Here is a 21825-nt window from a genome sequence, read left to right as displayed (position 1 = left end):
CAAGATTGCATTATAAGGTTTCAAAGAAAAAAATCTTTTCGAGGTAACTAATATATTCAGTTAGAAATGCTAGTTTTCCCGCATGCAACACAAATTAGGTGTCAGGTCTTGAAGGAGATATGACCGCGTTCCGGAGATTTTTGTGTGATTGAAGAACAGACGGAGAAAAGTCAATGCAAGTATTGATTTGCGTGAGGTAAATTTCAAAGTTTCATTAAATATTCAAAATACTTGCAAAACAGAGTGGTACGGGACTATTTTTACCCCATCGCTTCACTCAATTATTCAATATCACTTAAAGCAATATCCCACGATTATGATCAGTTTCAACGACAAGTTAATTAGAGGCGTCGCCTTGTATTTGAAAAATCTCGGGAGAAGGAGAGCGATTTATACAGAAAAATTTCATTAAGACAAGACAATGCTTTTATCAAATTGAATTCCAACTTAAGATTCGCGCTTTACTTTTATTAGATTAATTTCGATTTTTATTGGAAAAGCCACTCAAACTTCATCGCAACTTCGAAACTACACACGGCATAAAAATATTGCTTTGTTCATCGGTGTGACCCACTCTCCTATCGAAATAATTATATCTCAATCCAATTTCGGGGAACGAATATTGACTCGAATTGACGACTGCTTTCTAAGTGTTCCACTAAATCTTCGAGCGATTTCCTATGTTCCCTTAAATTTAAACAAGCGGACACGACGTTTTACTGCCAATCGATACAATTGGAAAGAAAATTTATTGTGACTAGATTAGAGACTCGCCTTATATTAAACTTGAGACCCTAAATCCAATTAGGTCACCTATTTGCGCGCAAATCCAATTTTTAGGGCTCTTTCATTTAATAAACAGCCCACAATCGATAGAGTAATAACAGCAAGATTACAAACTCCAAATTTGATATTCCGCGAAATCACACACCGTCTCAGCGCGACGAAAACTTCTCTTTGGCACAACTTTGCTCCTTATAGTAAATATTCCAGTACGTTAATTTTATGCAATGCTAATGCATTCGTAAAACACCTCGCAGAATATTAACAAGCTACTACATAGTTTGTTTTAATTGAATGCTTAATATTCGAAATGCAGCCGGAACGGAACAATTTAATAAAAAATATGGAGCTTCAGAGATTAAAGTACATGCAGTTTTTCAACCGTAAAGACAATATATTAGCCATCCTGAGCATTAAAAAAGTTAAGAAGCTTCATTCACTTCCAATTCTCTTTTATATTCCTGAGATTGACGACGCAGTGATTTTTGTTTCTGTATCAAAATCGGCTTAAAGTTCATCTGAAAATGCTAGTTGGTTTCCGATCAATGAAACCCTGGCTTCACCGTCAATGAGGCGTTTCGTGTTTTAATTAAATAACGCTGAAAAATTGCTTACTCATCTACACGAGTAAGTCAACCTTTCGCTAACAATCTGTACGAGACAGACGGCGACATAATTTTACGGTCGAGAGACTTGAATCAAGGGAATCGCCAAAGATAAACACAAAGGGTAGTCCATTGTTAGCCCTTTACAATGATAAGTCCGTTGAAGCCCTATTAAGGAAGCATTAGAAAATCTAGTAACCTCATATCGCTATTATACTCGCACTAGAGCGACAAAACTAAACACGAATAAAAACAATTCAACACGAAACACTTTCATTAAGAGAATGCCTCGGAAAATCCGCGCTAAAACGTGATGCTTCCCAGCGACTCCTTATCACCACATCTCGCAACTCCCTCGGTTTCGATAGTGATAAAGGGCTATTATAAAGCACATCGTTCCGAAATGTGCAGATGCGATCGTGAGGCGATAGGGGACAAATTGCCAGATTGAGTGGACTGGACCCACCACCTCACGAAAGCAAATAAACCCATGTTTATCTAATAATATTCAATTTTGTTTACGTATACTCGTCGGCTGATAGTTGGTGTTTGCTTATTACTACGCCATACACGGCCGTCTCGTGAAGCGTTTTACCCAAAATAAATAATTTTATTAAGCTGCGAGCTGTGGGAAAAGTTTAGAAAATAAAATTGATCGCAGCTGACTTTGTCATCCTGACGTACACACAGTGATTATCTATGAAATGTGTGTAATATTCAGATAAATGAGATAGCACTGAAAATCAATGATTGATTCGGTGGCTAGGTTTTGGTACCTAAGAATGATTTTACCAAGACTGCGTAAATAAATGTGGAAAGTGAAAGCCTCATGTATTTTTATGCCGGAGAAATGGCTATTATTAGCATTAAAATGTGTTTTGTGCAATTTCGTTCGGTGCTGTAAATAATCCAAGTTTCAGTAATCTCAGCTTTTAGTTGGAGCATGAAAACATTAAAACCTACATTCTGCCCCGATAAATCCGCGCATAAAAATCTGAAAACGTGTCGTTTGTATGGAAAATGTGCGACACCTTTTATTGTTGATTTATTTATGAGTTGGAGTGGGGAAGGAAACAATTGGGTTTTTTTGCAAATCTGCTACAATTCGAAAGTGCCAGCGGCAGCATAACTTAGTTCGAAAGGTGGGAAAACAAACAGATCGCGTTTTATGGGTGCCGTAGTTCCATAACTGCTTGGAAATTTCTTGTGGCATAGTTCCGTTTTTATGTGGACCAATGTTCGAAAACGTACAACAATGCAAATGCAAATGGAGGAAAATTTGAATATGCACCATGTAACGATCGCGACCCAGAAAACTGTACAGTTTATTAACTTAAAAACAGGCATCACGCAATAGATTGCTTCATTGTAGGGTAGGACGTGTGGCTATTATAAATTCATTAATTTTTCCCATAATGTCTTTCAAATGGAACAAACGAACAAAAGCCGCAAATATTTTGCTAAACATTCTATGACAGTGTAAACACATCGAAAAATTCACACTTGCCCGGAAAAGAACGCTAGTGCGCCTTGGTCCAATAAGACATTGTGTGCTATTTTGTCTTTTGAGTTTTTATTACAGAAGAGTATTTTCCTCTTTTTGCAACACAACAATGCGCAGTTCCATTATTTTTATGGAAGTGGAGTGTTGAAAAGTCAATCGAAACTTTCAGAGAAAGCGCGTGTTTTTGCTGCTCGCTTTATACCTATTTTTCCGATCAAGTGCATTCAGCGAATTCCACCGATGCGTAACCGACTTACTCTAGCCTCTCTAACAAAACAGCTTAATTTTTCCCATAAAAGTCAATCCAAAACGACCCCAACGAATTTCTTGATTGCAAGTTAAATTCAATTTCGGGAGAATTACATTGATAATGGCTAAAGTGAGTTGTATTTCATTTATCTATGGAAATTGATGGCACCGCGGCCTCAAAACGATAACTTTATTCAAACACTTGATCCACCTTTTGATTTTGGCACTTCGCCATTCGGCGAATGTATCGCATTCTCGGAATCACACAGATGTTGCCAACTTAACGATTCCGACACCCCGAATTAATTGCACGCCGAAATGACGGATATTTTCTACGATATACATCATTTTAGCGGTTCTACCCCTTAACTTTTTTCGAATCCGAGCAACCGAATGTCTTACTCTCGGGCTAAATGGCACGTGAAATAAATGAAATTTTTACGTCATTAAATCATCTTGCAATAAAAACTTTATGCCCGTTCTTTCTAATTTGTTTACCCCTTTATGACTTCTGCCACATAAACATTGTTCTGTTCAGCGGGAATTTATCGCTGGACGGAATCTCACAACTGTCATTTATTCCATTTATTTACAGGAGTAAAATCAGTAGGGCTGTATTTTAGTAATTATGATAATTGGGGCGTTGCTGGGCGAAGCCCCCCAATGCCGATTGATGTTGTTTAACAAAATTTTTAATCTGGGAATAAATTTGGAATTGACAGCAGGTGTGCGCTAATCCAGGTGGATGCGGAGCGGCCGTGCCATAATCGGAGGTATCATTCAAGCATTAGCATTCACCAAAATTCCGTTTATCACATAAAAAGTAATCAATATCGACGTCGGCCGGCTAAAATATTTATTATATTTACATTTCATTGACAACCTTGCTCCATTTTCACTGATTATTATCACGTATTTGAGGATGTTTAATAATTAAGGGTGAGCAACAATTAAAATTTCATGGTAGCACTGTGCATGTAATTAATTACTGTAGGGAAATGTGGCGATTTAATAATTTAGGCACCAGTAGTTGTCTATTGTCGTAAAAATAACCGTTTCCCTTTTCCCCAATTGGATAAAATTTTGAAGAAGATATCAAGCGCCTTATCAAAAATGGATTGCAATTGGGGCGCCATCACGCACAATTATGGCCTTTTCAGGACGCGGTCACAGGTGGTGCACAAAATTCAAGATTAAAAACGGCCGGAACGACAACTTTGAACAAAGGTCGCCAATAATGAGGGCAATTCTGTGACAAAAAGACAAAGCGGTGACTAATGGCACGCATCAAATATGCATATGTTTGGTATGATTTATGCCAAACTTACTGACATGAAATAAAACGTCAGTTGAATTCTTGATTGTAATGAGGGTTTGTTGTGTGAGAAATTATGCAGATGCGATTGGTTGTCAATCAATTCTCGACTTAGCTAAGTATCCTATCACTTCATAGTGTCAGCTCGAACGACAGAATAGTCAATACCGTACTTAAAAATTGGTGCAACATCGATAAATGCGGCCACATTTTTTAAGCTCCCACGTATGAATTATTAATAAGTCGTCCACGATTCCGTGTTATTAATACCAGTTTTTGCGATTAAAAATTCTTCTTGAAGGCTCAAGCTGTGTCTTTAAATAGGGTGTCACGTAATAATAGTGGGCAGTGTGACGTCGTTGACTATTGATGACGTGTATCCGTTTTATCCTCATGTATATTTTTGTGTCCGGTTTATTTTATTCAAACTGCCGTCGAAACACCGGGACATTTACGACTTTGACAGTTTTGCACTTTTTGAAACAAATAATTAAACCTGGTCTTGTGAAAGCTGTCTTGCAATCAACGGAGTAAAATTACATATGAGGCGTTTGCAAATATGTGCGAACGGATAGTCCGGCTATATTTATCAACGGTTAATAACCCTTCCAGGTTTAACTTGCACTTTCGGTAATGGACAGTTTCGGTGCGCTAGTTTATCAAATATAAGCCTCGCTCTATCAGTTGTATTGTTTCCGAGTTTAATTGCCACTTTCTTAGGTGCGGCTTAATTGAATTAAAAGTCCGGGAACTATACCAAGATCTTGCTCTGAATACGGACGCTTAGTAAAGATGAGCCTTAATTATACATACAGCTTGCTGGTCTGTGTCTGTGCCATTAACGGTTCAGAATTTCTCTATCAAACAAACGCCTTCAAAGCGTCAGAGGCTCTATCTAAACTGCCTCACCTCAATCACTGCCAAGTGGGAATCTTTATTTCCGAGATAATTGTGCTTTGCTTTCTTAATAATCGAGCGATATTTGCTGGGGACGGTGGAATTTTTCGGAAAATGTCTGTTGTGGGAGATAATGTCAATCACTTGTAACCGTCTGGCGCAGAGTAAGAAAACGGATGACCGTCCATAATGTTCTTTCTCGGTTTAAATCGGCCTCTTAGAGCCAGAGATGAATCATTTGGTGACACTACACCTGAACATGAACTTGAAACCAGGAAAGTTTTCGTAATCCCGTCGTAATTTTTCACTGAAAGAAAAGGCTTCAGCTTGGAGGAGAAATAATAATAAATAGTTGAGTCAGAGGGGTTGTAGCGTTTACACGAGATCATATATCTTGATTTATCAACGCCGAACGCGCCTCCTTAAGAGAGTGAATTTAATGCACACGATCAATCGATCGGAGCTAGCAACTGGATTAAAATATCGATTGAATAGTTGAATGATGAATTAACTTCAAAAGCGGCGAGCTTTTTACTCCCAAGAAAAATGCGACGCCATTTCTTCCATAAAACGGAAGTTATGATGTAGTGTCATTCACCAGCTGCCACCTCTGCCGCAATTTTTAAATAAATTCCAATCGCCGTAATTAGCAGAGACTAGGAAACTTTCCTAACTCGCAATATTTAACTGTAAGAATTGTTTAAAAATTCTCGATCAAAAAGGTGACAATGTCCAGCTAAATCTGTAAAAGATGAGTTTCCAACAAAGCGTCTATAAATAAAATTTGAATATGATTTTTTGTGCTTTCGTAATCCGTGCAAAGGTGAAATCTGGATGTAATTCTGCATATGAGGCCGGTCTCAAATCGTTAGTTGCTTGCCGCTTCGCCAATGATCGCAAAAATCGGTTTCGCTCCAAAACAACATTCCTCAAAGTGTCATCTTGTTACGCGAAACTGGCGACTTGCCCTCACTCTTGGGGTGAACAAACCAAAACTCTAACTTTATTACGAGGGATTGTTATTTATATGTTTGCTCCTCGGATCCGCCTCATACATTTTTAATTTTTTCACATTCAACATTTATGCGAATCATGGAGACGGGAGTAGCACGGGATCAACAGATTTATTGGGATTTTTATTTTTTACGTCAAACGCATTAGGTATCAAATATAAATATGGAAATGTGAAGTGCTTGACCCGGCCCCAAATAAATAAATAAAACGGTTTCGTAAAAATAACCCTCGTGACTGAAAAGCAGTTTTTCTCCAGAAATCAACCGGCGGCAGGGAATTGTTTATGAGTCTGTAAAATTTAGGAAACATTATTAACAGACATAAAAGCCTTCCGAGGGTGGAAAACCTCATGTGACAAGGCAGAAATTTGAATTTCAAACAATGCAAATAATTCTCAGATAACTATGTGTAGCCTATAGGGTTTCAGAAACTCCTGAATTGTAAGTTTACCGAGAATATTAAGAGCAAATTCAGTAGAACATGGAAATGTGACAGTTATACTGTGTAAAATTTTAATTTACGTGGTTTCCAACATCTTACTGATTTAGGGCGGCTTGTCTTAGAGCAAACAAATTCCTGCTCAAATGAAATAAGTTGAGGAGAATATTTCGAGTTCTAGTGGAATATGAAAGCGGTAAAAGCCTTGCATTTGACAGCAAACAAATCGTCTGATTTATGTAATTGGTAGCTTGCCCATTGAATGTCGAGCCATTTTGTTGATTTTAGCTCTGGTAAGTTAGAAGTTAGAGCGAGATAGTTTTGTCTTTGATGTTAAAACAAATAAGATAATTTAACACCTACTCCATCACAGCCTGGGGGTGTTCGTAAAATCAATATTTATTGCAAGTCTATGGAAAAATGTGGAATAATTAAGTGCGAAACGCGTCGGTGTCGACATAAAATCTGCAACTTTGTTGCTCAATAGATGATCGATCGGCGCTCAAAGCTCGATATTTTTACGGCTGGCACTAAGGGAATTGTTTAAATCGTTAATCGCTGATATAAGTGAGTGCAAAGTAATGGCGGTCGTTAAGAAATTGGCATAAGTTGGCAAACTCTTTTAAATTTTTATGTATTCCGGTATGAGCAATTGATGGCCAATAAACCGAGTCGAGTAGTTGTCAATTTATGAAAGTTGCATAAATATGTTTTCCAAAGCGCGCTCCTAAAAATCTCCTCAGACTGAAACGTATCTTATTGAGTTATTTGCAAAAATTGGAAAATTCCCCAAGCCTTCGGGGAACGGCCAGGTGCGTTTAGCAACAAAGTAACGATATGTATTCGGTTTACGGATGCGATTTGAATTTCAAACCGTTTTCCATTGCAACGATACTCCAAAGCGACCGATTGTAATGACCGGTGGGTTTACGGCTTTATTAAACATTCATGATGCATATTCACGTCAATCACCGCATTTTTCCGCAACTGAATCCGCGGAAAAATCGGCAACTTTTAAGAGCTTGCACGAACTTATGACAAATACGCCAAAGCTCAGGCTAGACAAATTGTGGACGCGGCCAGATTTACAGATCGGGGCCGCTTCACTTATTTTTATTGCCGAGCGGGCAATCAATTTAATAAACTCCCCAAACCTGGAGAAACAGCCCATTTCTTATGATTGAACCCCTCAATTAGCCGGAAGCCCCAGTCTTGAAATGTTCCCAGTAACCAATTGCCAAAACTCGGTTCTAGAAGTGACGTAACAGCGCTATTTATGAAAGCAAAGAGAAACTGAAATAATGACGATTCGACTTTACTACGTGCTATAAAATATTTACTTTTCTCATTAAACAACGCATCCATCACCGCAGAACGGTTAAAATTATTCTTACTATAAATACACGGCTCGCCGTTAAACCACCTTTAAGCAAATCTGTTCAGAACGATGTTAATCATAATTAAACGATCAGTTGTAGAGAAAGAGCTTCATTTATTATACACGATATTGTTACTCAGTCCGAGCTAATGAGTGGGCACATTTAGATAAATAAGCAGGATAAAGGCGAAAATAATCCAGTCATACATTTAACGCTCAAAACTGATGGATAATTTAGAGCCGGCATTGGAATTATTTTAAGAAGTAGCTCTACTTCAATAAATCGATTGTCAGTTCGGAAGCGAAATGTCAAAGTAGTACACATAGGTTTCATCTTCCTTAAATTACCATTGCATTTGACGTGTTTTCGTTATTTTGAAGCTGAAATTGTATTGAAAAAGGTCGGATTTCGGCGATCTGAAAACTAGAAAGCTTTGCCCTTGTCAGTCAAGCGTTAACGTTTTATGACATGTGTCTAGAGTCCGCCCCGATATTGCTATTAAACCCGTAATTTGTATGATAATTGCCAGAAGATTTGTGAATGGAAATTTTAAATTATGCAAGAGGAACTTCCAAGGGCGATAATTCGCGACGCTGTCCTAGCGTTTGATTAATTAACATATTTTCATAAATTTTCATTTCGAGTTTATTAAAAACAAATTTGCTTAAATCAGCATGCATTAAATCACTCATGATCGATTTCACGTCCATTCAAACGAACCACCCAACCCTTAATTAAGCAAAGATTCTACTTATTGAACGGCTTGTTTACCACTGATGGCCAACCCACATTCGCTCGCAAAACGCCGCCATAAACAAACAAATAATTCTTCCCGAAATTACGTAAGAGGAGTTTTCATAAACCGGTTTCTCTTATTAAGTAGTCCCGGAACCGGTTCCCGAACCGGTCCCTGGACCGGCATAAAACCGGTTCGGTCCTAATTTGGACTTCATAGTCCTGAAAGAAGCAGCCGCATGAGATAGCTTGTGTTTCCTTTGCATGCGTGACAATAAATATTAAATTAAGTTTGAGGAGTCCCGCTGCGATGTAACAGGAATACGATAGCTGTGTGTGTTAGAAAATGTGAAAACAGATGGCCGCAATCTCGGCACTTTATTCTATTAAATAGCGGATAGGAAACCAGGGACTAACAAAATATTGTTAAGATAAGAACGCGCGTGATATAACGGGGGCAGGTGGCCCATGTGAGAAATTTGTTAATCCTGAAATACTTCGCATTGAAAACGGCCGTTACCATATGATCCACCATTTTTCGAAACAATCAATAAAAAGTCCCTTGAATAGGTAGTGTGACGCTAAATATGTTTAGTAGAAGCTATCGCTACTCAAATAAATTTGTCACAGCGCTATTGTGCAGCTAACGCGCTATTATTCGGTATGGAATTATGTGAAAATTTGGTAAATAATGAATATTAAAACGTCAGGTGTGTAGGTTTATGAATGGCGGTTTACGGGAAATTTTAAATTTGATTATTAACGCTGTTTAATTTTGCGAAAATAACTTATCCTCCAGGATTTATCTCAATTGACAGGCCACCAGGCTGTCCCTTGTTATTAATAGGTGACTATATTGTTAAGTAAATCATGTCCCAAGCTTACCGACGCTTTGTGCGGCATAATAACAACGCATAATGGGTTATTGTCGGAAAAGTAATGGAATGACGTTAATACGAAAATAATTACTCGAAGGCATTGTACTTTTGTAATAAGTTCAAATTTAATCGGCCGACATATATGCAAATCCTAGACCAGGTTGACTCGAGGCTGTGCACCTCGCAACATGCCAATTTATATAAAGCTCACAAGGATCGTAATCAGGAAGCTGCTGCCTTCGTGCTTTCTAGTATCATATTCGCCGTTTACAATATTTAAATTCCAGGCGACGTATTTGCATATAAAAGATTTTTCATGGAATATGGAATGCTACAGAATGACACGTTCTAAAGGAATCGTTAAAAGTTACGATTTTGATTTATTACCCGCCCTCGTATTAAGATAAATGGCCATGCACTACAAGTCTGATTACATTTACAACGCAAATGGATCAAGACATTTTTGTGGACTTTCTGCCATTGTGGCTACCTTTTTAATAACCCATTTGACAGCCGCACGCAACACCCATGTTCGATGACATCTTGAAACGAACGCCTGGTAACTGGCGTCATGCAAGTTACAGTTTTTCAAACTCACTTAAAACGATAGTTCTCATTAACGTTTGACGAGCACAAAATTTGTTTAATCGATTGCCTGAAAAAATCAATACAAATAGCGAAAATTAATTCCCAAAGGGGCGAATCTGAATAAATCACCGGTGCTTAGTAATAAAACATGACAGAATGGCGGTCCTTGCAAACTTTGACAATATGTTAAGTGAGGTGACAAGGAATTTCGGGATTGAAATTTTCGTTTACGACTATGGGCTGCTTCCAGACTTACAATAAAGTAGAATTTATAGAAAATCGACCATGTGTACCTATGCCCATAAACCGCGGTTTAAGGACAGAAACAAAACAGGCATGTATCAGAGCTTTCGGTGGAATAATGTATTCCGTTTGCGTTCGTACACGCAGTATTTCGTTACGGGATCTTAATTTGTAAATTAGTGGGCAGTGTTAATACGTGCTCTGATATAATCAAATTTTTCGGCCGTATAATTAACCCGTTTCCTATTTGTCAGTAAATTAATAAGAAAAATAATCTGATCAATTTGGAAGACTTAGGCTGCGAACATGCAACCCTCGAAAACTTCAACAATCAATTTATCACGTCGGCCATCTCTGGAAAGCTGAATAAATATAATTTCGGAGTAAATTAGCTCGGAATAAAACTACATAAACAGCGTTAGATAAGCCGCTCCTTGGGCTAATAAAGACAGTTCATGAACGTATATTAGGGATTTTGATAGTGGCTTAATTATTTCGCTCCGAACTAGACAAACTAACGACACAACGTTCAAAAGTGTGCTCACTGAATACGACCATTAAAAGTTTTTGCATCAATAAACTTCGTACTGTACAAATTGTGCCACTTAAAATTTTAGCGGGAGTAAAATGAAACGAAACCCTTTCGGAAAAAATTAATTCTCATAAATGACTCAACTCCAGTTCAACACGAAATTTGTGCTAAATAATAGAACGCTCCATTTTTCTCCCGCCATGCTCATTCATTTATTCAACATATATTCACAACATAATGTTATTTAAACTTGCAAGATAGTAGGGAAGACACTCAGATTTATTCAGCGTGGGGCAAAATCGTTTCATACTTGAGATAATATTGTTCCACTCATTTAATGCCACCCCAATTTCCGCCAGCTTTACTCATGCCAACAAATTAAGTATATGCTTGCTACATAAATGGCTCGATAGGAACTTGAACAAGAATTCATTCATTTCGGTCGTCCCACGAAGCTGAACAATTTCGTCACACTTAAAAAATTGTTTTCTTTGTCTTTTATTGACTTGTAATAACACTTTCCCTTGACACTTTAGTTTTCGTATATTTCAGGGCCAGCTGGTGTCCCATTTTGGTACATGTTGGTCTTCTATTATTAGTTAATTAAGGATCGATTATCTGTTTCTGATGTCTCTGGTAAAGTTGGAGTGGTGTTCGTATAAATAATTAAGAAAGTGCCGACCTTTTTTGATGAGTATATTAAATAGTAAAAGCGCGTCCAGACTTATTGTTTTCTGGTAAAAAACGGCAGGAAAGTGCGGATATTTTTAACTACAATCGATTGAAGTAAAATTCCGTGACATGTGGAAGAGCAAACATATGTAAATAATCGGCTCCCCAGGATGATGCTAAGGATAACATTTAATGGCACACTCAGTCTCATGTCAACGGAAAACATAGCCTTGGGTAAATTTGTAAAACGCCGTTACAAAATCGATTGTTCGTAGCGATTTTCTTTGGGATAAGAAAAGCTGCGACTGTGTTTTCGTTTCAATAAAACAATTAAATTAAACAAGCAGTCAGCAAACGCCTGATTGGGCTGTCAATCCTGACACAGCGCTAAATCATGTTTGACAAAGTTCGGTTATCAAATTTAAATTTTAGCAATACAGCTTGTGTACTTTGGTAATTGGAACGCTACTCCCAATACAACAAAAATCGACGCTTGAATCAAAACTGAGACTCTTTATTAAAACGTTAACTTCGAAATTGAAAGTTTCGACGCAAATTTCAAACGAAACCGTTAAACGCTACCAAGTGTCAGACATATTAATCATACTTCATCAAAGATTCAACCGCTTTAAACGTCAGCTGTTTAGTCTATCAAAACCAACGCACTATTAACAAATTAATCTCAATCTATAAGTTTTCTTAACGTAATTACCTTAAGTGTTTTCAACGCAATACCTCTGCAATTGTAGCTACGCAAACTATCTGGCAGATTTCGGCAAAAACTAGGTCGGCTCCAGCAATCAAGACGAATGATATTATGGAGTCGATAAGTTCCCTAGAAAACAAGCCATTGTGCGAATGCTAATTTAAAACAAAACCGAAGGATTTTTGGTCGCGTTTGTACGCATGAAATCAATGTTTCACGAGCAGTGTGAGTGAAATGTAAGTTGCGGTGGCAAGGGTTTATGTTTATGTGGCATATGAAGATTAAAACGGAGTGTGCGAGGTGTAAGTCATGTAAATTTCAAGAACAACTCCATCTTGTTAAGAATACAGCGTGGTAACTCGGTTAGGCCGGAATTAGGCTTGAGCGAGAATTTTTCAGCACTTACATTAACAATATTTAAATCTTTGTCACATCTGAGTTTCACTACTCGCCGTACTGAAACAATAATCATTTGCTGTTTAATTGGTGATGCGGCACTTCATTTGGCTAAAAATACCCCCGAGTGTAAACAAAAACTATTTTTGATTTCGGCATAAATCACTACATAACAATTTTACAGCTAGTTAAAAAAATCCAAAGTTGAGCTTGGCGCATCTCAATTAGTTGACGAGTTTCCGCGACATAAAATGTCTACAACAATGTCATAGACAAGTCGTAAAGTGGACACGCGGACGTGACATTATTCCAGAAAATGCGTCCATATATTTGATAGATGCACAAAAATACACACTCGGCGCCTGAGTACAACAAAGCTATCATCAGACGCTCTAATCCAAATAAACAAAATTTCCGTGTTAATACTTCACCAGTAAAATTCTACAAGTCAGTTTTATTAACTTTATTCAATGTCGGAATTATTTAACGTTTGTTTCTATCAATAAAGAAGTGAGTGTTTGTGCCAAAACTCCTTGATATTCCTATTGCGATGTCAAAAATCCACCGTCTTGTGCGGCTCAAGTTCACTCCCGGACGTCATAACTAACATAATTTTGGGATTTTATGACCTTTAGTCCAGTCCGCCTTTCCAAATTGTTATAGTAACCCAAGAAATACAACTGTTTAGTTGAACTTGACTTACGAGCGCTCCCGACTATTCAAAATCCAACAAACAGTCTGTCATGCCGATATTAATAACTCGAGATGGGAATATTTTCCTAGACGAAGTTCGAAATCAATTTGTTTAGATGACTATAAATCCGTGCACCGATCGATTTTCCTTCCCCTTGTAATGTTATAGATGGTGTTGTTTTTCCCCGGAATGTACCTTTTGGCATGAATATAATAGATGTGTGAGGGTGTGTTCGCAACAAATCCGGAGGTTGGCCCAGCGCAAATAAATGACCGATAAGCCGCCTAACGACCAACTAAAAATCCGCGCCGATGGGCGCGCTTTCGCGTGAGGCAAAACAACCAAAAATTAAAATTATACACTAGTGCCTATCGGAACTGTGAATTAAAATGATTTGTGTTCGGCTTTTCTCATCGTTTACTTTAATAAAAGTTCGCACGCGAAACTCAAATAAGAATAATCCTCCCCTGTTTTCTTTTATGCGGCAATTAGGCCATAATAGGTGCAGACGTTCATGGGCCATTGTGACTAAACCTAGTCTAAAAGTAAAAAAGTTGCCAGGAAGCGACTCATTGATCAGCTGAAAAATGCCGTCCTTCGGACCTCGACGTTAGTCCGAACGTCTCCAGCCCTGTCAGGACCCATGGATCGTTTACAAAAACAAATAGCTTCTATCAAAAAAGCGATTAGTGGTTTTATTGATCCGGAGCCAATTATGGCGAGTATCAGGTGGTAATAAACGGCTATAACCGACTTCCTTGCTCTGAAACGTAAAAACTCGACATTTAATCATAATTAGTTCTAGTTCCGGAATCCAAGTTTGCAGCAAATTAAATTAACTCAAAAGTGAATTATTTTAAAATTAAACTCCTGCTGTCTCGAATATTAAATTAAATACTGCAGGTGTAACTCAATAAAAACATTTATTTATTTATTTTGTGCTTTCAAATTTGTTCAACCAGTTGATTAAATAAATGACCGGTTTTGCGCTAGTTTCTGGACCCTCGAGGACTGGCTTAGAGGGAACAGCATGTAGTCTTATTTTATAGCCAGTAGCATTTGACTTGCAATTATTATCGATTAGTTAATTGCGAAACAAAACAGCGTCTGTAGATTATTGCTTGTTTATGCAGCATGGCCAGGTTACCATTTGGGGCTTGGGCATTTTTTGCCCCAAAGCTTTGTTTGTATATAAATGACATTTCTTGTCACACAAAGCTGTAAACATTATTGTCGGTCGTAAAGTGCGGCTACCGAGATACATATCTACAATAGATACAATAACGGGACTAATAGCAACAGTGTTGTTCCTCCAATTTTGATTATTTTTTCCTCACGAAAGGTGGTATAGTTCCGCCTTGTTTCCTGCTACGAGTTGGACTAAATTTAACGTAATTAATTTATTTCCTATCAACACACGGAGAACTTTGTTTAATTTCGTTTGGTCTAAATTATGCATGTCTCGCGCTCCTTGTGTGAGTTTCAGAAATTGTTTTTCGGATCTGATAAAAAAGCAATTCGAAGCTGTAACGCTTCAAAAATTATGAGGATGCGTATATGCAATCTCAAAGGAAATTCGGCTCTAGAAAATTTTCTGCACATGGTTTTGCGTTCCTCATTACTATTTAAATAAAATCCTTGATCTGGGAGCAAACAAAGTTTAGATAAGCCTAGATTAAATTGGAGATGTGCCCGAATTGCGCCCTTTCATTTTTTGTTGATGCAATTTCCCGTTAACGATTTTTCTTTTATGTAATTGAAGCTTGGCGTAAACGTGTTTATCTCCATCGCAACACAAAACCAATATTTAAAATTTTCGTAATTAAATGAATGCTCCTCCATCGGGAGCAATTAAACTTATTTTAATTAATGGGAGATGTGAAAAGCGGAATTAGGGTGCATGTGTTGCCAGTGACATGTGTTGATTCATTAATTGTCGTGTTGGTTCCAGATGAAAACTGGAAAAACCCTTCCGAACTAATTTAATTGCGGATTAAATCCGAATCGACAAACGCGACAAAGAAAAACGGGATTAACTCCGACACATTACCAGCCAATCCAGCTTTCACACAACATATATCAACAAAGATGATAATGTACTGCACTGTATCAGCCCGACACTAATTGTTTTTCGATTGTGTCAGCGAAAACAAATATAAAACTTTACCAATTTAACCAAGTTTCTAAATCTAATAACGAACTTGCCAATAGTAATTTTCTCCCACTTGAAGACCGGATGAAACACGATTTTGAAACCAGTGCACGAAGACTTCCCGATCGCGCACGCAAATGAAAAATTCTCCCAAAACACTGGATGAAACAGTCGCCACGGACACTCGAAACGAATGAAAAGAGTTCTCAAAGAGGTGTAAAAATAAGTCTGGAAGTAATAAAGGAGGAACACGGGAAATTCGCACACCCTGCGTGGAGAAAAAAGACAGAACAATCGCGAATAAAGGTGTGTTATTGTGAACAATGAAGGTCGAAAATGACTCCTCCTTTTCAGTGGGAAAAACACAAACACGCTCCCCGGGTTCGGATGTATTTGTAATCGGACTTTTTACGGGAAGGGCCATTGAAGCCAATGACTTACTTCTCTTAAAAGGATTCGAATTTCGCGTTCCTGCTAGTGATAACCCAGGTATGCAAATTGGCAAAAGTTTAGAGCAGAAAGGGTATTTCGAAATAGTGCAGCTCGGTTGGAGGAATATCGGTGGGCAATTAACTTGAAACGACAATCAAGCAAATTGAAAATTTTTGCTTGGCAAATAATTGGGGCGAAGCACAACTCGAAATTGTCACAAACGCCATACTGAAGAGAAGCACGCGATTTATTTTTATGACTTGATAAAATCAAGCATCATTTTAACCAACTAACTAAAACAAAGTTTTAATTTTTCCACTGCCACTGACTATTTCTAAGAAATTGGGTGCTGTTAAATAATCGAGTATATTTGCGCTGTGGGGTGAAGTTGTTTGATTTGTTATTAGTAGCGCGTAAGGGTGCGTTTTTGTCGCTCAGACATGCACAAAAAGCGGTCGCATTAGGGTGGTAAGTGAATATTTAATAGAGTGTCAGACGTGATTTTTTAATCATGTTAGCTGTGTTCAGTGAAGTCGCAGGGTTTTCCGTCTTCTAGCCTGCAATTATGGGTCTGAAATATTTAACGATGTTTGAGTCAGCTGATCGTTACCAACAAAAGCCATAGAAACGCGCTTGCGCTTGATAAATACCAGAAGTACCTTCATGTTCCCTACATGAATTGGTTATTCATTCATTTCCCGAAGAGTGAGGGCCAATGGAGTTCCTTTACATAATTAAAGTCGCTCATAATTGCCCGAGTACAAGTCCGGTTTTGGGTTTTGCAAGAGCGTAATAGTTTTCCTTTTGAATTTCTTCCATTGAACAGACAACGTGACCAGATTAAGAACACAATTCGCAAGAGGATAAAGGCCGGGATATAATCTTTTCCCTCTAGATATTAAACTAATTACGTTTTCCCCAAATCAATTTGGGAGAAAATTACAAATAAGCGCCTCTGATAAATCAAAAATTGGTGGTGCATCACGACTTGGTGAGAATTATGCAGCTGAAAGGCCATGAAACCGATTTTCAATCAGCTTAACCACAAAATCAAACACTTGACTCGAGTGAGGATTTCAATCACTGGAGAGAATATTAAAATCAGTTCAAGCAAACGTTCGAGAACTCAATAGATTAGGTATTTCTGCACACTTGCTCCTCTAGACGTGTCCTTTCCCAGTTCCTCGAAAATCCTAATGAACTGAAACCATCATTCTATATTTAGCCGCGCTTTTCGCCTATTAAATCCTTGCAGTTCGGGCAAAATTTTGACAGGACGGAATACTGATATTGAGTTGGTTCAGCGCAAGAATAGATAATTGGGCCGCGTCTCTCGCCAGTGCATACTGCTGAAATACGAGGACTCATTTTCCAAGCTTAAGCTTAAATTTCGGCCGATGATTGTGCAAAATTCGGACGCTTTAAGAAGATTAGTGCATGCACGACAACGATGAATGAAAAATGAGGCAATCTTGAATGGATAAGATGAATGGGGGTACAAATTAGGAGGATATTTCATATTTTAAGCAAGTGTCGCTTGAAGCTTTTAAGTGCCAACTGACGATGTTCTGTATTAGGGAAATTATAGTACGTCTGTTCTGCTTATTGATTTTGATTGTATTGATTGTGACACTTATTAAATCATATGTTCATATGTTTATTCCACTTTGTCTATAAAATTTTTATTTAGATCAAGGTTGGAAAAATGATCGATAGAGAAAATTCGAAACACACTTTAATGATGAACGCGACTGTTTGAAGCTCATCATTGTCTCCGCAAGCAATTGATTAGTAACGTGTTATGAAGCACGTTTTTTCTAATTATTTATAAGCCGCGCAACCAATAAACTATTTTTAAAAAGGAACTTAAGTTTTATGGTTATTTGAGTGGAGAGTATCAAGAATAAGTCGATTGGAGTCGGTTTCCATTATTTATAGTTTTATAGTGGCATTAATCCTAGTTATTAGAAGTCAATTAAGTGATTTGTCGTGTCTCCGGGACTCCGGGCGATCTCCGGTTGTTTGGGGGTCGGTACAGAGGTTATATGGAGCACGTGAGTTGGGAGGAGGGGATGCAAGAAGCCATCTGCATGGAGCCACATGACTCGTTATCAAGTGTGGCACGCAGGGCGAAATGACTAAAAACGATACCTTCAATCATCTTCCTGGGTCCAAAATCGATTTCCTGTGTAGGAACCGACCACTAAATAAATTGATCTATTAGGCACTACAAGCAATTTTAACATAACCGATATCTATGTTACTATCACCGGTTTTATGATATGTTATTCGTGGTTTCGTGTGGCCCGGCACACCACCTGACGTTCTTATTCGATTCTCGGATCATACTACACGCTGTTCGACGCCGGGTGCGCAACGTCTTTCCGCGTCGCGACGTTCAGTGGCGCGCGTGTTCGAGCTGTCGGTCTGCCCCACCCGAACCGCTACAACTCTTTTTTTAACTAACTTCCGACGAGAGGAGTTCGCTATGCACTACAACCCCCATTCGGACATTACTCCGCAACCACTACAACCATTTATCAAACTAGCGCCCACTCGCACCGGCGCATCCACCGCCTTATCCCCGCGATTTTTTTTTAAATTGTGTAAGCAAAATTTGTTCGAACCTACGGGTAATTAGCTGCTAGTACTGCAGTAAACTACAGTGTCTAAAGTAGATGCTACTTTTCTCTACCTTACTATCGGAAACAAAGACTACAGTTTATAGCACGTATGTCGATACTTACTCTTAGTAGAAGATACTTCTCCATAATAGCATCCACTTCGAACGACGAGTAAAGAAGGAATGAAGACGAACGAATTTCATGAGTTCCACCACTATCTTTTTGGCAACTTTATGAATCTATTTTGCTACTAGCTTATATTAGTGCTCCAATTTTAGGTATATTTATTTTTTTTAAATATTATAATTGATTAATGACTTTCAAAGAAGTTGTATTGCGGAAAAGCAACTAGGAAAACATCAGATGATAAAAATGCAAAATATTACTATTAAAACTTTTCTTAAGACTCGAAATAAATTTGTTTTTTTTTTAATGGAAATATTTGCCACCCTATTTATTTTTCCAAAATTCCTAAACTGAATTTTAAACATCTCACAGTTGTGTTTAATCTTCCTAATTTAAAATAACATATTTTTTCAATTTTTTATTAGTATCTAGCTTTGTGTAATAATAAATTTTAAACAACGTGTGTTTTCGTCAAAAAATCAAATTATTTCAAAAACTAAGCGGAATCGACCATTTTATTCGCAGCTAAGGCGAAATCCCGTCTCCGTGAGAGAGACGGGCCCTTAAACCGGTTTCACTCACTGGTGTTTCATTTGTCCCAAGAATGCGTAATTGACCAATAAAAATCACCTCGCACTTGTTTATCTGGTGCACAAAAAATTGCAAGACGATTGAAGCGCTTGTCATTGGATATGGGTGGGAGATTGCACACCCAACTGTAAAACAAACCAATCATGAGGCGATTGAAACTGAGCAAAAAACTGTTGGTTGATTATATTGTAAATGTCGGCCAAACCAAGTGGAATTTCGCTGTTTTCTAAGAGAATTTCAAGTTTTTTATCACACTTGAGTTCAAAAATCCTGGATAAATTGTGGATCGATTTGTTCTTGATAAAGACGCAATTAGTTCGTGTTCAAACTCAAACATTTGGCAAGTTTTTGAGCAAAAACTCAATGGTTTCGCAATATTTTTTCACAAAACTCAAAAATTACGAGGTCAAAAATCTTTGAGAAGCAAAAACAAAAAAAAATTATTCAACTTTTAACAAACTTCTTATTTTTTTACGTTCTCAGGCTCCAGTCTTTCAATCTCATAGTTTCTTAGCGTTTTATTCACATAGTTTTTATATTTATTCTCAGTATTTCAGCTTTTTGTTTATTGATTTTCCGTATTTCACATACATTTCCTAAATTTTTCAGTTTTTCGTTGTTTCACTGTCTTTTAGGTTCAACAGGTAATTAACTTCTTTATAGCTTTTTTTCTATAATAGATAATAATTTAAAGTTTCGACAAAACGTAGATCGTGTTTAATTACCAGACTTAAGGTTTAAATAAGGTTTTTAGCTTCCAAAGAATCCGGTCTCTAATATTTGGTGGTCAAAAGCTTGAGAAAAATATCCACTGGCCTCGCGTTTAAGAATCCTCTATATTTTTCCCACTTTTCACTGAAGTTATGTTTACTAAAGTCTGCTTTGTTTCCGCTGGTTCAAAAACTTGTTCAAAATAATAAAAACATATGACAAGCCGAAGCTATTTCGCGATGAAACTTCATCGCCTCTGGAGCAAAAATCGATTCTCTTTATACCATTTATTCAAGTTTGCCGCTGTGGTTTATTTTGATCGCGAACTTTTTCGTAAATAAGTCACAAACCGGACCTCCGAGACAGTCTTTTCACCCTAAACCGCCAAAACTTCATTTTTAATAACCAATTTCTCCACCGCATTCTTCCCAAACGTAAATATTTTTGCAATGCGAAATTGAATGGGAGGCGGATAAATTGGTGCAAATTTATTAGCGAACATACATTAGAGCGAGTAATTGGACTTTGATATTTAGAAGAGAGCAAATTTCCCGGTGAATTATTGCTTTTTCTGTGCGAACGAAATTCGTTGTCTATTAATGATGTGCGGGTTTAGCGCGACTGTAATGGAAATTGCAAGCGGAAGCATATGTGGGTTTATTGATGCAGAAAAGTCTCAAATATGGCAAAAACGCAAACAGTGGAACTGCACACTTTGCGCTTTAATGTGGGTTTCGAATACTGTGCACAGTGCAATTATTATCTAGTGAACAAACTGCTCCTCCTTGCTGCCAATAAGCGCAATGATAATTTTCCAACTATCAATCAAGTGAATACGGAAATAAATTCAGCGTCTGTCACTTGATCCACCTTTAATAGACGCAGTCTAATAATGAGACGATTCACGACATCGTAAAAGGTTATTACATTCAAGACGATCTCTGATCACGATGGGGGTTTTGTTGTTATTTAGAACAATGTCTGTTAATTAATCGATTCGCTGAAAGGAATTTAAAGTGATTTTCCGATCTATGGACCACATAAGTGATTCAGAGTTGGAATAGTTCCAATTAAAACTTAAAATAAGAGGGCTTTATCATGGACAGCACACCCAGTATTATTAAAAGAGTCACGTTGGACTAACTCGATTAAGTTTGCGGCGAGAGAATAGCTATGAAACATATCCAAAAGCAGATAAAGTCTTTTGGACAAAAGGACCGGCCGGAGCTGGCAAGATGTTAAATTGGAGCGCCGGGTCTTGTTTATTTACATAATTACGTTAAAACAAATTTTCGGTATATTTTTACGTCGAATATAAATTTCCCCGAGTGTCACTCAGGGGGGGATTTTGGGGGGAATTAATATTTAAAACCCACTGGTTTCGATATCAAGACAGCTGCATTACATGAATCTTTGCTGCTATCGATTAGCCTCGCGTGTTGCTATAGAAATTTGTGTAAAAATCGGCTGTGTTTTCACCTCATCGAATTTAAATTTGATTAGCGGTGGGGGAGTCGACCACCTTTCCTGCTCGCCGTTTTCCTGCTTCACACGAGACAAG

General features: G+C 37.8%; 1 protein-coding gene across 4 annotated transcripts in view; it reads right to left on the bottom strand.

Moving 5' to 3' along the window:
* SK (small conductance calcium-activated potassium channel) overlaps positions 1–18632 on the bottom strand; it is a 40387-nt gene extending 21755 nt beyond the window's left edge. The window contains exon 1 of one of the 4 annotated variants that reach the window (XM_015980274.2): positions 18364–18632. The gene's annotated coding sequence lies outside the window, so the exon portion shown is untranslated. The remainder of the gene's footprint in view (positions 1–18363) is intronic. The other 3 variants (XM_015980276.2, XM_015980278.2, XM_015980280.2) reach the window with 3 other exon arrangements.
* Positions 18633–21825: the final 3193 nt, after the last annotated feature.

The sequence above is a fragment of the Tribolium castaneum genome, chromosome 10 (assembly GCF_031307605.1).
Source record: "Tribolium castaneum strain GA2 chromosome 10, icTriCast1.1, whole genome shotgun sequence".
Lineage (NCBI taxonomy): Eukaryota > Metazoa > Arthropoda > Insecta > Coleoptera > Tenebrionidae > Tribolium > Tribolium castaneum.
This window is presented reverse-complemented; position numbering and strand designations above follow the sequence as displayed.